Raw genomic sequence first — 3855 nt, forward strand, 5'->3', positions numbered from 1 at the left:
GTCAGAGAAAACTCCATCAGTCAGGGAAAACTCCATCAGTCAGGGAAAACTCCATCAGAGTCAGAGAAAACTCCATCAGAGTCAGAGTCTAATATTTGACAGAGTTTCTCCTGACTCTGACTTCGGACTCTGACTTCTGACTCTGACTGACGGAGTTTTCCCTGACTCTGATGGAGTTTTCTCTCACTCTGATGGAGTTTTCCCTGACTCTGATGGAGTTTTCTCTGACTCTGACCAAGTTTCTCTGACTATGAGGATGTCCTAATATGTACGCCGTACAGCTTAGATATTTCGATACTCAAAAGCTCCTCATTTGGTATCAATTCCTTTTATAATTTATAAATAATAATGGGCCTCATGCAAGAACATTTTCATATTTTTATTCTAAATGTCTCTTATTTTTTTCGTACGAAGGTCTCGTACGAACACGTCACGTCAGATTCAACAAACGCTCTTAACTTCGGAAAAAGTGTGTAAACGACCTGCGTAAATGATGAATGCCACCCGTTCGTATTTAAGTGCACGTGCACGAGGATAGTAAATTTGCATACTCCACGCCCAAAATTATACCATATAAGGCTACACTTCCTGTCTCCTGTACCAGGAAGTCTTGAGTCATGAGAATGGCATCAAGGCGCAAAATGAACAACTTTACAGGCTCTGAGATTGAAGTTCTGCTTTCAGAGATCCAAAAAGGAAAATCTGTCATTTTTAGCAGTGTCAGCAATGGAATTACGGGACCTGCTAAAGCGAAGAAATTGGAAGTTGCTAAAGTCCTGTTAATTCCGTGTCACCTGTAGTTCGTAATGTCACCGAAATAAAGAAGAAATGGTTTGATATGAAAATTACTTAAAAATGCGCTCGATGACGCAACAACAGCAGTGCAATCAGTTGTTGCCTCATCCTCTCCACAGCATCCTGACAGGACAGAGGAGCAGCTGCAGTGAGAGGCTCATCTCTCTGCGCTGCAGGACTGAGAGGTTCAGAAGGTCCTTTGTTCCCACAGCCATAAGGCTTTTTAACAGTGACTGCTGAGTTCTTCTCACTCCACGAAAAGAGGGATTTGTGTCACTGTGGACGGCAGTGAACATCCGCGAATTTGCCTAATTTTCGGACGCACCTGGGCGCTTGCAGGCAGACAAACTTTAAAGGTAGGGTAGGAGATCCTGGATTTTGAGTCCAGCGAAGCTGCATTTTGAAAATACACCGGTAAAAAGTCCCAACCCTTTTCTTCACTTTCCCCCCGAAGGCACGCCTCTAGAGTACATGAACGCGCACGAGCACGAAGGTGCACGAGCGCTCTTCTGACAGCAAGCATCGATCGTTGTAGTATTTAGTATTTAGTTTATGCTAACTATACGTTTAATAATGCTAGGTGCTAGCCAAGCTGACTCTAGTTTAGCTTCCTGCCAAGCTTCGTTCACGGAGCAGGGTACGCGCACAGGGGGAAGGAGGGGGAGGGGGAGGGAGGAGCAGATTGCAGTTTGATAGACGGCATCAGAATCCAATCATTGTGAACGGTCCGTTCACAATGATTGGATACTGTTTTTCCTAGATTGTACGTTCTAGAGGCCACTAAAACTTTTCATATTTGTGTCAAAACTTTTAATTAATTGGTTGCAATGAGGGTGTGAAGAGTATTTCAAGCAATATGTAAAAAAATGTTCCAGAAAAAGATCCCCTACCCCGCCTTTAAGTTTGTTGAGCGAGAAAATCGTCAGAAACGAACCCGACTCGCGGCGGGCTCTCACAGCGGGGTGCTAATGGCCCAGCGATTAGCACCCCGCTGTGAGACTGCCTGGACCTCTCACTGGCCTCGCTGGTATTGGACGAAAAAGGCACGTGATTACATGAAAAAGCTCCTGTAAAGCTGACTGCCCATTGGCCAATTAGGTTAATATATACATACTTTACATGGGCATATCATTCAGCAATTATGATTAATAATTGTGATTATGATTACTAATATTCCTGGGATGTTTGTGTACTTCATATATTCACGTCATTCTTATAAGCTGCACTATGACTAGGCTAATGCAGGCATGAATGACGTGAATCTATTGAGGAAATGAAAAAGGAAACTTTTTTTTTTAAAGCGCTTTTATTGCCACACCACACAATGTACATAGCTTACATTGTAATAAGAACCATGTTGATAATAAAGAATTGAAAACTATATACACACACTGCTGTAGCCTACAATATACACAATAAGCCTAAACGCCGCCGTTTGGAATCCGCATTCTTCGCATTACTCTGGTCCCTGCAGGGTCTGCGGGAGTTGTCAGACGTCCTCTACCTGGATCAGAAGCTGGCTTCTGGGAGCTGTTGGAATAACCAATAAATAATCAAAACATAGTCTATCCATGCACAGCATATTGACAACTTGTCTATAAAGTAACAAAAGTCATATTGACAGCGTATATGTTCTTACTCTCTTTCACTCTTCTGTGGTGAGACTGTGAGTATTTCGGGTTGGCTTCAAGACGCGCCTGTAGCACAGCACACAGGTCCGTCACGCAGCTGAAAAAAACAAAACAAGAGGAATTAATAAAATGACCAGTGCTTAAAAGTATCAATGCCAGCCGTGGTAAAAGTCAGCGCCGCTCACCCTCGATAGTGTCCCCGTCTACCTCTCTGAAGTTCGGACTGTTTGACACCGCCTCCTTCAAGCGACTCGTTACATCCATATTGTGAGGTGACAGTAGCCTGTAAAAACAACAGGCCTATGGTTAATAAAAAAAAACTGCATTGACGTAACGTAACATCAGGTCCAACTCAACTAGATATTGGGAGAACATTCACTTATTCTTACCCTTGACCTGGATTATAATGCCACGATGCAGGCGGCGAACTGCTTCCTATAAATTGAAAACACGAAATACATTTTTTTAAATAAAGCAACTCACACTGGTTTTCACGTGATGGACACAATTAAGTTGAGTTTAGCCTAAAGCCACAGTCAATAACCTACTCTTACCGCGATTTTCGGATTCTGTATCCGCCTTCTCTTGGGGGTGCGCTCTTCAACTTCTCTGGAATGTAACTCCAGTCCGTTCTCGACGGCCATCTTGCCTCCAACCTAGCGAATCTCTGGTCGATTCCCTCCAGAACCCTCTCCACGACCGTATCCACAGTGCTGGCCACCATACGAGACATCCCGGTCATAGCATTCAACAGGACTTTCATTTTATCTGCCTGTAAGCAAGTGAGTAAGTAAGTTTAATATACAGCACATTTAAAATCAGCGAGAACTGTCCCAAGTGCTGTACAGTGTCAACAAGACTAAAATTAAACAATCAAATGGTCATGTGCAAGTAGAAAAAAACACACAAACCTGTAGACCCGCAGAGAGTTGCTGGGGAGTTGAAAGCAAGTCGTCTTCCAGCCATTGTATTCCGCAAACCAGGGCAGTTTTCACAGCACGGGACCTCAGCGATTTCTGTCTCCCTTTCTGCCGCCAGATCTGCTCCTTAAACTTTTTGTTTACACTGCACGACACAATGTTTCTCATACGTGATTGAACGAGAGCTTATGCGAGCCGTTAAGCTCCACCAATCATATGCGTATACGTCATTACACGGAATACTCGCGAGACAACCTCCCGTCCTTTTGCTATTTAATGTTGTCTGACCACAGCTGGCAATTTGCACTGTTTTGACACAAAAATGGACTCTGCAAGGACAAAGAAAAGACCTCGGCGATATTGTGACCATTGTGACACCAAATTAAGCCATACACAATAAAACACTGAGCGCACTACTGCACATTATGTATACAGGCCAGATTTCTATATTTTTATTTCTATATTTCTATTTTATTTAAGAAACCTTTTAGAATATTGTCGTTGCATGC

At 43.2% G+C, this 3855-nt stretch overlaps 1 long non-coding RNA gene across 1 annotated transcript; it reads right to left on the bottom strand.

Moving 5' to 3' along the window:
• Nucleotides 1-2297: 2297 nt before the first annotated feature.
• Nucleotides 2298-2658, bottom strand: LOC142400896 (uncharacterized). Its single transcript, XR_012772994.1, has 3 exons — nt 2612-2658; nt 2435-2523; nt 2298-2318 (listed from the first exon to the last, which is right to left on the bottom strand). It is a non-coding gene; the product is annotated as an uncharacterized LOC142400896 (long non-coding RNA).
• Nucleotides 2659-3855: the final 1197 nt, after the last annotated feature.

Source organism: Odontesthes bonariensis, chromosome 15, assembly GCF_027942865.1.
Source record: "Odontesthes bonariensis isolate fOdoBon6 chromosome 15, fOdoBon6.hap1, whole genome shotgun sequence".
NCBI lineage: Eukaryota > Metazoa > Chordata > Actinopteri > Atheriniformes > Atherinopsidae > Odontesthes > Odontesthes bonariensis.